Genomic DNA, 13,937 nt, shown 5'->3' with positions numbered 1-13,937 from the left:
CTACAGCACTTTGACTCTATTGTCATGCTTTTTTCTTCTTAGTTCTTTCTCTTCCCAAATCACTGTTTTTTCTTTTAACTTTATTGTGGTGTGTGTGTGTGTTGTGTGTGTTTATTTTTGCTATGCTATCCATTGATCCTAAACAAGGTAGGCAAGCACTCTACTACCAACTTACACCCTCTGTCCCAAAAAATACAGTTTAAATTTTTCTTACTTGAGGTGGGAACATCCTCTTGGAGACATGGTAGGAGGAATGGAATGAGGAACTGTCAGAGGGCAGACCAGGAGAGGGATAACAACTGAACTGGAAAAAAAAAAAGGTTAAATAATAATAATAATAATAATAATTAAAAAAAATTTTTTTTATATTTTCATCTATGATCATTCTTGTCCTCTGCAAATGAGTGAAATGTAGAGTCTGATAACATCAGGAAATCTTGTCTTCTTGTCTTGAAGGTGTTTCCATTAAAATGTACATACAGGAGATGCAATGCATCACCTTTTCCTACCCTATGGAGATACCCTTTTGTGTAAATTTCAGTGTTTGCACATTGTATTAAAGCAGACTTGTTTGGTGCTCTGTATTAAAGAACTGCTCCCTATATGCAGTGGGGAAATGAAAATATACTCACACATACTTTTATGGAAAAATCATAAAATTATAAAAGAAATTGACCACTAGCTTTTTGTGTTTTTAAATAGTATATGTTGAAAGCAATTTCAATTAGACATTTAGCAGAATTCACTTAAATGTTTACCAGAAAATTTGTCTGAAGATATAAGTACAACCATTCAATTGAGCAAGCTTTTTTCAAGACACAAGTTTGAATATAAATGTGTTTGTCACAGAGATGGTTTTGTCAAATTGGATGAATCTTCAAATTTGAGGGGTTTATAGTTTTTCTGCTAAGAAAACTAATGTATTTCGCATCTCAAACTCAAATACATGTATTTAATAAATTCTCACCTTTTTCTTAGTCTTTCTATACGAATAGTTTTCCTTTTCAGAAACCTGGTATCACTCACTCACTGCATTATATTTTCCATATAAATGCTTACTGATTTCATTGAATTTCACATGAGAAAAATCACATTTATAAACAGGTTTTGCTTTGTAATTACTCATGACCTAGTTTCTGTGAATTTGCAAACATGGAAACAACGTCATAGGATATAACAAGGAAAAATACTTTAACTTCAGGGGTTTCATTGTGAACATAAAACAGGAGAGCAATTTCAATTTATTTTTTCATAATAGCCATGCAGTATGAGCAGTCAGCTTAATTAAGTCAAGCCCGAAATATCAAGTGTTCTATTTCCATAGTATCAGTCATTTTGCTTAGGAAATAAATTGATAACAAAAATTGTGTATCCTGCAGACAAAGTCTCTTAAGAGGTTATCAAATTTTCATGTTAGGACATACTGTATGAGGTTTCAGAAGTACAATTTCAAATGAGATAAGCTGGAAAGTGTAAATGACAATTAGAATTGTTGGCTTAACAATATTTTTACATGAAGCCTAATTTATTTGAATGATTTAAGTCATATCAAGTTTTGGAACACTATTATAACAACATTACCTCTAAAGCTAGAATGAATAATTAAATTCTTCATAATTAAATGGTAGAAATTTTCTAATATATGCAAGTTGTGTACTGTTTAGCTATGAGTAAACTTTACCCTGGGCAATGGTATTGTCTCATCTAGAGTGTAAGGTGAACCCTCATTCATGTGGAAATTAGAATAAGTACACACACTTGGAAAAATCTTTTTCATCTTCACCAGATAGGTGACTCATATGCAAATTTATTTTCCTGAAGTAGGTGTCAGAACTCCAAAGTTTGGTTAAGAGAACAGCAGCTGAACTGTTCAAGTGGAAAAGATAAAATGTGGTGTTACTAAGCCAAGGTTAACAACACACAAAGAATAGTCTTTGTCAAACTAAGGCTGTGTTGAATAGTTAACCAGAAAAACTCAGTTTGGGCAGGCAATTGTTTCCAAGTTGAATAGACTCCACAGAATGGCTATAAAAGAAGTTAGGAGCAAGTACTGGAAAGTCATGTCATCAAACCACAGGAAACCTGGAATACTTCAATCTACATGTCAAGAATTTATGAAGTGCATGTGTGTGTGTGTGTGTGTGTGTGTATGAGAGAGAGAAATTGAGCGAATGTATACATGAACGAGGATGCATCTGTTACTAGACATGACATTAAAGTAAAACATTTCATGTGTAAGACGGTGCCCCTCAGTTTGCTTTGAATTTATCCTCACAAGAAATATCAATAAACCATAGAATACATTTAAATTTTAAATAAGATAACTCACAAGTAAAGCAAAACAAACAACTAAAAAGCAAACCTGTTTGAACCTGAGCACTTTCTTAAGTTTATTCGGAATGGGAAGCTAAATTGTTTGGGTTAAATGGAGTAGCAGTACTGTCTTGCTGGTTTTGATAACTACATGTTAACTACAAAGGCAAATAATGCTGAAATGCTAATAAATTTTCTACATAGGCTTCTGCACAACTTTTTGCAGAGTAAGCTCCTTTTTTGCTTGCACTCTGTGGTAGTGGGACAACTTCTTCTATAAAGCATATACTATCTAGTTATCAACCTTAAGATGGTTCTTCCTCATAAATATTTAGCTACTATCATTGTGTTTATTCTAGGTATGTAGAATATCAAACAAAAAAGTTGTAATAAATGTTTTGTCACATGGCCTTGAAAATATGTTTCTAACTCCATTCTATGAATTCTTTTGACCACTGAGACAAATTTGGCATAAATATGACAAGCTATAGAAATCTCTGTGGAAAAATAAATTTTCATATGCAGTTTCCAGTTACATTCTCTAAATGAAGACTTGGTAATTGTTTTATTTAATCATAATATTTATTTGTCTTTTCTCATTTTATTTTATTTTTATTAATCATTTTACTCATTTACATTTAAAAGGTTATCCTGTTTTCTGGCTTCCCCTCCACACAGCCCCCATCCCTTCCCCCTCTACCCCCTCCCCTTTGCTTGTGTGAGGGTGCTTCTCCACCTACTCACCCACTAATGCTTCACAGCTATAGCATTCCCCTATGATGGGGCATCAAATCTCCACAGGACCAAGGACCTCCCTTCCCATTCATTTCAGATAAATGCAGTCCCCTGCTATATATGCAGCTGGGGCCAATGGGTCCCTCCATGTGTACTCTTTGGTTTAGTCCCTGGGACCTCTGGGTGGTCTGGTTAGTTGATATTGTTCTTCCTATATGATTGCCATCCCCTTCAGCTCCTTCAGTCCTTCCCCTAGCTCTTCCATTGAGGTCCCCCAGCTCAGTCTAATGGTTGACTGTGAGTATCTGGATGTGGATTAGTATGGTGCTGGCAGAACCTCTCAGGTAACAGCCATAGCAGAATCCTGTCAGCAAGCACTTAAATGCTTCATTATAATGAAGAATTTTGAAAAAAATCTGTCACTCAGATGTTACTGAATAAATCTCAGTCATGTGCACACATCTTTCTAGTAAACCTTCCCAATATGGAATTCTTTAAATTGCATTCCCCTACTTGTCAAGCTTTCATGGAATATTTCTGTAACCAACTCTGGAAGTTAATGAATATCAGAACATATATAGCCAGACATTTCAGCTTTAGGAAATTCCAGTATGATTCAAAGTAAACTACTGCCAGTGATTGTATGCTGTCTTCAAACCAGAAATGCTTTAGTTAAGATGGAGACAACAGGTAAACAATCTATCTACCTCATCAAACCTCAAACACTGTGTAGCTTCACTTAGTGTTAACTGACTTTTATGATGTGTGGATGGATGGAGAAAACACATGTAATAAACACTGACTAAAGTTAGCCAAGTTGTGATTCATAAGGATAAATAAGCACATTCCAAACATACATTCAGAATTGTTTCACAATATCCATTTTGGAGATGGAGTACTTTGTAAATGGTTTGCAATGTGTGAAAATACAATGTTGAAGTCAAAAGTAATGGCTGTGGAAAATAACCTACAGGAAAGGGATATCAAACAGTTGGCCATTCCAAGGGTTGTCATTTGTACATAATTGTATGCTATAAGGCTGTATGGATATGAGAAACATTTGATGTAGTTGATTGATTTTCAAATTTGATCCACCCATAATGATTTCTCTATGAACAAGACTTGGCATGCAACCACATTTCCATCAAATGATGCTGCACCCTGGTCAGAGATGATTGAAACAGAGATGCTCCCTGCCTTAAGCTATACTCCTCTGTTTCTCTTGCCCATTAATTTTGAATTGGTCTCCACATGTAGCTAGTAATAAAAGGCAAAGAATATGTGGGTCTAGGGTATTTTCAGAGATTCAAGTAAAACAAACTAAGAAAATAAAGGAATGAAATAAATACAAAGAGAAGAGTAGTTAACAAGTAGAACCCAAGTCTCCATACCTAGTTATTATATGTTTAATGAAACACTCATGTCTTTCTAAAAATTTTCAATTTTGGTGAACTAAATCCAGTTGGACATAGAGAAACCTTGACGATGATACTTTTAATGGAAAGGCTAATATTCAGGTCATGTTAAGATTAAAAAAATACAAAATATATGAATATTTCTTAACACATTTTCCATCTGATCCTAGGATGTCTAGTGATCTCTATCAACTGAGATTTCCTTTATCTTCACTGTAATGTTGTAACTATGCTACTTGGGTACAGTAGATTGAACCCACATATAATCAAACATGTGGTACCAGTCTTGCTAAGATTCTATTTATCCTCCCACCTTGGAGGTGGAACTACATAGTTGATTTAAAAATTTAACCCTAGAGTAGTTTTTTTTTCTTTTTTTTTTGATTTTTAATATTTTTATTACATATTTTCCTCAATTACATTTCCAATGCTATCCCAAAAGTCCCCCATATCGCCCCCCACTTCCCTAACCACCCATTCCCATTCATTTGGCCCTGGCATTCCCCTATATTGGGGCATATAAAGTTTGCAAGTACAATGGGCCTCTCTTTCCATTGATGGCCGACTAGGCCATCTTTCGATACATATGCAGCTAGAGACAAGAGCTCCGGGGTTCTGGTTAGTACATCATGTTGTTCCAACAATAGGGTTGCAGATCCCTTTAGCTCCTTGGGTACTTTCTCTAGCTTCTCCATTGGGAGCCCTGTGATACATCCAATAGCTGACTGTGAACATCCACTCCTGTGTTTGCTAGGCCCCGGCATCTTCTCACAAGAGACAGCTATCTTTGGGTCCTTTCAGCAAAATCTTGCTAGTGTATGCAATGGTGTCAGCGTTTAGAAGCTGATTATGGGACGGATCCCTGGATACAGCAGTCTCTAAATGGTCCATCCTTTCATCACAGCTACGAACTTTGTCTCTGTAACTCCTTCCCTGGGTGTTTTGTTCCCAATTCTAAGAAGGTGCACAGTGTCCACACTTTGGTCTTCATTCTTCTTGAGTTTCATGCGTTTATCAAATTGTATCTTATATCTTGGGTATCCTAAGTTTTGGGCTAATATCCACTTATCAATGAATACATATTGTGTGAGTAATCAGTAAGTACATATAGTGTGAGTTCTTTTGTGATTGTGTTACTTCACTCAAGATGATGCCCTCCAGGTCCATCCATTTGGCTAGGAATTTCATAAATTCATTCTTTTTAATAGCCGAGAAGTACTCCATTGTGTAAATGTACCATAATTTCTGTATCCATTCCTCTGTTGAGGGACATCTGGGTTCTTTCCAGCTTCTGGCTATTATAAATAGGGCTGCTATGAACATAGTGGAGCATGTGTCCTTTTTACCGGTTGGGACATCTTCTGGATATATGCCCAGGAGAGGTATTGCTGGATCCTCCGGTAGTACTATGTCCAATTTTCTGAGGAACCGCCAGACTGATTTCCAGAGTGGTTGTACAAGCTTGCAATCCCACCAACAATGGAGGAGTGTTCCTCTTTCTCCACATCCTCGCCAGCATCTGCTGTCACCTGAATTTTTGATCTTAGCCATTCTGACTGGTGTGAGGTGGAATCTCAGGGTTGTTTTGAGTTGCATTTCCCTGATGATTAAGGATGTTGAACATTTTTTCAGGTGTTTCTCTGCCATTCGGTATTCCTCAGGTGAGAATTCTTTGTTCAGTTCTGAGCCCCATTTTTTAATGGGGTTATTTGACTTTCTGGAGTCCACCTTCTTGAGTTCTTTATATATATTGGATATTAGTCCCTTATCTGATTTAGGATAGGTGAAGATCCTTTCCCAATCTGTTGGTGGTTTTTTTGTCTTATTGATGGTGTCTTTAGCCTTGCAGAAGCTTTGTAGTTTCATGAGGTCCCACTTGTCAATTCTCGATCTTACAGCACAAGCCATTACTGTTCTATTCAGGAATTTTTCCCCTGTGCCCATATCTTCAAGGCTTTTCCCCACTTTCTCCTCTATAAGTTTCAGTGTCTCTGGTTTTATGTGAAGTTCCTTGATCCACTTAGACTTGACCTTAGTACAAGGAGATAGGAATGGATCGATTCGCATTCTTCTACATGTTAACAACCAGTTGTGCCAGCACCATTTGTTGAAAATGCTGTCTTTCTTCCACTGGATGTTTTTAGCTCCCTTGTCGAAGATCAAGTGACCATAGGTGTGTGGGTTCATTTCTGGGTCTTCAATTCTATTCCATTGGTCTATTTGTCTGTCACTATACCAGTACCATGCAGTTTTTATCACAATTGCTCTGTAGTAGAGCTTTAGGTCCGGCATGGTGATTCCACCAGAGGTTCTTTTATCCTTGAGAAGAGTTTTTGCTATCCTAGGTTTTTTGTTATTCCAGATGAATTTGCAGATTGCACTTTCTAATTCGTTGAAGAATTGATTTGGAATTTTGATGGGGATTGCATTGAATCTGTAGATTGCTTTTGGCAAGATAGCCATTTTTACAATGTTGATCCTGCCAATCCATGAGCATGGGAGATCTTTCCATCTTCTGAGATCTTCTATAATTTCTTTCTTCAGAGACTTGAAGTTTTTATTATACAGATCTTTCACTTCCTTAGTTAGAGTCACGCCAAGATATTTTATATTATTTGTGACTATTGAGAAGGGTGTTGTTTCCCTAATTTCTTTCTCAGCCTGTTTATTCTTTGTGTAGAGAAAGGCCATTGATTTGTTTGAGTTAATTTTATATCCAGCTACTTCACCGAAGCTGTTTATCAGGCTTAGGAGTTCTCTGGTGGAATTTTTAGGGTCACTTATATATACTATCATATCATCTGCAAAAAGTGATATTTTGACTTCATCTTTTCCAATTTGTATCCCTTTGATCTCCTTTTGTTGTCGAATTTCTATGGCTAGGACTTCAAGTACAATGTTGAATAGGTATGGAGAAAGTGGACAGCCTTGTCTAGTCCCTGATTTTAGAGGGATTGCTTCAAGCTTCTCACCATTTACTTTGATGTTGGCTACTGGTTTGCTGTAGATTGCTTTTATCATGTTTAGGTATGGGCCTTGAATTCCTGATCTTTCCAAGACTTTTATCATGAATGGGTGTTGGATCTTGTCAAATGCTTTTTCCGCATCTAACGAGATGACCATGTGGTTTTTGTCTTTGAGTTTGTTTATATACTGGATTACGTTGATGGATTTCCGTATATTGAACCATCCCTGCATCCCTGGGATGAAACCTACTTGGTCAGGATGGATGATTGTTTTGATGTGTTCTTGGATTCGGTTAGCAAGAACTTTATTGAGGATTTTTGCATCAATATTCATAAGGGATATTGGTCTGAAGTTTTCTATCTTTGTTGGGTCTTTTTGTGGTTTAGGTATCAGAGTAATTGTGGCTTCATAGAATGAGTTGGGTAGAGTACTGTCTTAGTTAGGGTTTTACTGCTGTGAACAGACACCATGACCAAGGCAAGTTTTATAAAAAAACAACATTTAATTGGGGCTGGCTTACAGGTTCAGAGGTTCAGTCCATTATCATCAAGGTGGGAGCATGGCAGTATCTAGGCAGGCATGGCGCAGGAGGAGCTGAGAGTTCTATGTCTTCATCCAAAGGCTGCTAGTGGAAGACTGACTTCCAGGCAACTAGGGTGAGGATCTTATACCCACACCCATAGTGACACACCCATTCCAACCAGGTCACACCTATTCCAACAAGGCCACACCTTCAGATGGTGCCACTCCCTGGTCCAAGGATATACAAACCATCACAAGTACCTTCTGTTTCTATTTTGTGGAATAGTTTGTGAAGAACTGGGATTAGATCTTCTTTGAAGGTCTGATAGAACTCTGCACTAAACCCATCTGGTCCTGGGCTCTTTTTAGTTGGGAGACTATTAATGACTGCTTCTATTTCTTTGGGGGATATAGGGCTGTTTAGATCATTAACCTGATCTTGATTCAACTTTGGTACCTGGTATCTGTCTAGGAACTTCTCCATTTCATCCAGGTTCTCCAGTTTTGTTGAGTATAGCCTTTGGTAGAAGGATCTGATGGTGTTTTGGATGTCTTCAGGATCTGTTGTTATGTCTCCTTTTTCATTTCTGATTTTGTTAATTAGGATGCTTTCCCTGTGCCCTCTAGTGAGTCTGGCTAAGGGTTTATCTATCTTGTTGATTTTCTCAAAGAACCAGCTCCTTGATTGGTTGATTCTTTGAATAGTTTTACTTGTTTCCACTTGGTTGATTTCACCCCTGAGTTTGATTATTTCCTGCCTTCTACTCCTCTTGGGTGAATTTGCTTCCTTTTGTTCTAGTGCTTTTAGGTGTGTTGTCAAGCTGCTAATGTGTGCTCTCTCTAGTTTCCTTTTGGAGGCACTCAGAGCTATGAGTTTTCCTCTTAGAAATGCTTTCATTGCGTCCCATAAGTTTGGGTATGTTGTGGCTTCATTTTCATTGAACTCTAAAAAGTCCTTAATTTCTTTCTTTATTCCTTCCTTGACCAAGGTATCATTGAGAAGAGTGTTGTTCAGTTTCCACGTGAAGGTTGGCTTTCTATTATTTATTTTGTTATTGAAGATCAGCCTTAGTCCATGGTGATCTGATAGGATGCATGGGACAATTTCAATATTTTTATATCTGTTGAGGCCTGCTTTGTGACCAATTATGTGGTCAATTTTGGAGAAGGTACCATGAGGTGCTGAAAAGAAGGTATATCCTTTTGTTTTAGGATAGAATGTTCTGTAGATATCTGCCAGATCCATTTGATTCATAATTTCTCTTAGTTTCACTGTGTCCCTGTTTAGTTTCTGTTTCCATGATCTGTCCATTGGTGAAAGTGGTGTGTTGAAGTCTCCCACTATTATTGTATGAGGTGCAATGTGTGCTTTGAGATTTACTAAAGTTTCTTTAATGAATGTGGCTGCCTTTGTATTTGGAGCATAGATATTCAGGATTGATAGTTCCTCTTGGAGGATTTTACCTTTGATGAGTAAGAAGTGTCCCTCCCTGTCTTTTTTAATGACTTTGGGTTGGAAGTCAATCTTATCAGATATTAGAATGGCTACTCCAGCTTGTTTCTTCGTGCCATTTGCTTGGAAAATTGTTTTCCAGCCTTTCATTCTGAGGTAGTGTCTATCCTTTTCTCTGAGATGAGTTTCCTGTAAGCAGCAAAATGTTGGGTCTTGTTTGTGTAGCCAGTTTGTTAGTCTATGTCTTTTTATTGGGGAGTTGAGTCCATTGATATTAAGAGATATTAAGGAAAAGTAATTGTTGTTTCCTGTTATTTTTGTTGTTAAAGTTGGCATTCTGTTCTTGTAGCTGTCTTCTTTTAGGTTTGTTGAGGGATTACCTTCTTGTTGTTTCTAGGGCGTGGTTCCTGTTCTTGTATTGGTTTTTTTCTGTTATTATCCTTTGAAGGGCTGGATTCGTGGAGAGATAATGTGTGAATTTGGTTTTGTCGTGGAATACTTTGGTTTCTCCATCTATGTTAATTGAGAGTTTGGCTGGGTATAGTAGCCTGGGCTGGAATTTGTGTTCTTTTAGTGTCTGTATAACATCCGTCCAGGATCTTCTGGCTTTCATAATCTCTGGTGAAAAATCTGGTGTAATTCTGATAGGCTTGCCTTTATATGTTACTTGGCCTTTTTCTCTTACTGCTTTTAGTATTCTATCTTTATTTAGAGCATTTGTTGTTCTGATTATTATGTGTCGGGAGGTATTTCTTTTCTGGTCCAGTCTATTTGGAGTTCTGTAGGCTTCTTGTATGTTCATGGGCATCTCTTTCTTTAGATTTGGGAAGTTTTCTTCTATAATTTTGTTGAAGATGTTTGCTGGTCCTTTGAGTTGAAAATCTTCATTCTCATCCACTCCTATTATCCGTAGGTTTGGTCTTCTCATTGTGTCCTGTATTTCTTGGATGTTTTGAGTTAGGATCTTTTTGCATTTTACATTTTCCTTGATTGTTGTGCCGATGTTCTCTATGGAATCTTCTGCACCTGAGATTCTCTCTTCCATCTCTTGTATTCTGTTGCTGATGCTCGTATCTATGGTTCCAGATTTCTTTCCTAGGGTTTCTATCTCCAGTGTTGCCTCATTTTGGGTTTTCTTTATTGTGTCTACTTCCCTTTTTAGGTCTAGTATGGTTTTGTTCATTTCCATCATCTGTTTGGATGTGTTTTCCTGTTTTTCTGTAAGGACTTCTACCTGTTTGATTATGTTATCCTGTTTTTCTTTAAGGATTTGTAACTCTTTAGCAGTGTTCTCCTGCAATTCTTTAAGGGATTTTTGTGCTTCCTCTTTATTGTCTTCTGCCTGTTTAGCAGTGTTCTCCTGTATTTCTTTAAGTGTGTTATTAAAGTCCTTCTTGAAGTCCTCTATCATCATCAGGAGATATGCTTTTAAATCCGTGTCTAGCTTTTCCGGTGTTTTGGGGTGCCCTGGACTGGGCGAAGTGGGGGTGCTGGGTTCTGATGATGGTGAGTGGACTTGGTTTCTGTTAGTAAGATTATTACGTTTACCTTTCGCCATCTGGTAATCTCTGGGGTTAGTTGTTATCGTTGTCACTGTTTAAAGATTGGAGCAGAAGCTGTGTTCCACTCACCAGCAGTCTCTAAATCCTGCGGCGGGGGTCGTGGGTAGCTGATGGTACCCCGGTGCTGGTCCAGCCGGAAGAGGCCTGTGGTCCTACTCAGGCCGGTTTTCTGCTTCCCTAACTAATGCAGTCTCTGGTCCCGTGTGCAATTAGATTGGAGCAGAAGCTGTGTTCCACTCTCCAGAAGTCTTAAGATCCAGCAGTCCCAAAATCCTGTGGCGGGAGTCGTGGGTAGCTGGCGGGTGTCAGGCAACCCTGCGCTCCCGCTACCCTGGCGCTGATCCGGCCGGATGAGCCCTACAGTAGTTTTATTGTCCTTCTGGACACATGAAAAACATGTAAAACACCAGGACACTGAACACATATCAAGGACTTAAGTTTTGGCATATTTGTCATGTAACTCATTCTGGGGTTATATAAGATATGTATTACTCATATTTGCTTAGTGTTGGACTTTCCTAAAGGTAAATTATTTTTTAATAATTACACGTACAATATGTTTTTCAATCTCAAGTGGAGCACGATATAAACATTTTTTAAGGAAACTGACAGTTCCTTTTTTTTCACAATTTTTTTATTATGTATTTTCCTCAATTACATTTCCAATGCTATCCCAAAAGTCCCCCATACTCCCCCCCCCACTTCCCTACCCACCCATTCCCATTCTTTTGGCCCTGACATTCCCCTGTATTAGGGCATATAAAGTTTGCAAGTCCAATGGGCCTCTCTTTCCAGTGATGGCCGACTAAGCCATCTTTTGATACATATGCAGCTAGAGACAAGAGCTCCAGGATACTGGTTAGTTCATCATGTTGTTCCCCCTATAGGGTTGCAGATCCCTTTAATTCCTTGGGTACTTTCTCTAGCTTCTCCATTGGGAGCCCTGTGATCCATCTAATAGCTGACTGTGAGCATCCACTTTTGTGTTTGCTAGGACCCGGCATAGTCTCACAAGAGACAGCTATATCTGGGTCCTTTCAGCAAAATCTTGCTAGTGTATGCAAAGGTGTCAGCGTTTGGAAGCTGATTATGGGATGGATCCCTGGATATGGCAGTCTCTAGATGGTCCATCCTTTCATCACAGCTCCATACTTTGTCTCTGTAACTCCTTCCATGGGTGTTTTGTTCCCAATTCTAAGAAGGGGCACAATGTCCACACTTTGGTCCTCATTCTTCTTGAGTTTCATGCGTTTATCAAAAAATGGGGCTCAGAACTGAACAAAGAATTCTCACCTGAGGAATACCGAATGGCAGAGAAGCACCTGAAAAAATGTTCAACATCCTTAATCATCAGGGAAATGCAAATCAAAACAACCCTGAGATTCCACCTCACACCAGTCAGAATGGCTAAGATCAAAAATTCAGGTGACAGCAGATGCTGGCGAGGATGTGGAGAAAGAGGAACACTCCTCCATTGTTGGTGGGAATGCAAGCTTGTACAACCACTCTGGAAATCAGTCTGGTGGTTCCTCAGAAAATTGGACATAGTACTACCGGAGGATCCAGCAATACCTCTTCTAGGCATATATCCAGAAGATGTCCCAACCGGTAAGAAGGAAGCATGCTCCACTATGTTCATAGCAGCCTTATTTATAATAGCCAGAAGCTGGAAAGAACCCAGATGCCCCTCAACAGAGGTATGGATACAGAAAATATGGTACATTTACACAATGGAGTACTACTCAGCTATTAAAAAGAATGAATTTATGAAATTCCTAGCCAAATGGATGGACCTGGATGGCATCATCCTGAGTGAGGTAACACAATCACAAAGGAACTCACACAATATGTATTCACTGATAAGTGGATATTAGCCCAAAACTTAGGATACCCAAGATATAAGACAGTTCCTTCTTAAAGCGTTCAATTGATGTGCTATGCCAGTTTACTCTGTCACAAAATAATAGACATCCAAATTATATGTTGTTTTCATAGCTTTCATTGAAGGATTAAGTCATGTATATACTTTGAAAGTTTTTCTCCCTTCTCATTATTTAAAGTTACCTAGAATGGTATGGATTATAGTTAGTAGTTTTCTTTTTTTTAATGTGGACAGCTAATGGCCTTAACATAATGTTAGTTATCAGAAGCGTCTGCTAGTATAACACACAATCCCTATATTTTTGTGTATAATGAGTATCTTTTTTGTTGTGTATAGAAAATAAAATTATTGGAAATATAAAAACGATGTATTTATTTATTTTACGTAAAAGAATGATTCTGACAACTGGCATGATGGCAAGAAAGGTTTCCCTAGATTTATTAATGAAATACTTTAATGATACAATGGAATAACACTACCCCATTTTTTGTATTTGATAATACTAAATAATGCAGTTTTCTCATTTATTTAAAATACTCAGCCTTCAGGAGATTCTACAAAATATTTAAAGTCCTGTCCTCTCACATATTCCTTTCCTGTGGCAAATCCTTTTTTATTTCAAATCCCAGGCAATTGTCTTATTTCCTGGATCAAGGGAAAAACACATGTGTTGTTAGTTTCCATACTTACTTGAATCTACTAATGCAGAACAACATAAATTTTGCATCTTTCATCAGGAAAATGATATATGATTCCAAACAAACTTAGAACTTAGCACATTTAAATGTGCTATATTTTACATGCTGTATGTAAGTGTTGCATGAATAAAATTGAAGTCTCATACATCTGGTCAAGACTTTATTCTCTATAGTTCTTTAAATACAAACACATACATGCTGAGAGTACTTACAAAGCTACAATTCTCCCTTTCCCAAGGGATTCACTCTGTTACCATCTATTTATGGAATAATAGCTGGCTGCTAACTTCATTCTCGTATCACACATTTAAAAGACCAATTTCCATTTTGAAGTATTGTTAAAAGGAAATAAGCCATCTTTTATCACAGTGAGGAAAGGTCAGCAAGTCA

This window comes from Mus caroli, unplaced genomic scaffold (assembly GCF_978045245.1).
Source record: "Mus caroli unplaced genomic scaffold, Mus_caroli_1 scaffold_5, whole genome shotgun sequence".
NCBI classification, from domain to species: Eukaryota; Metazoa; Chordata; class Mammalia; order Rodentia; family Muridae; genus Mus; species Mus caroli.
The sequence above is the reverse complement of the archived record's forward strand: the minus strand, read 5'-3'. Positions refer to the sequence as shown.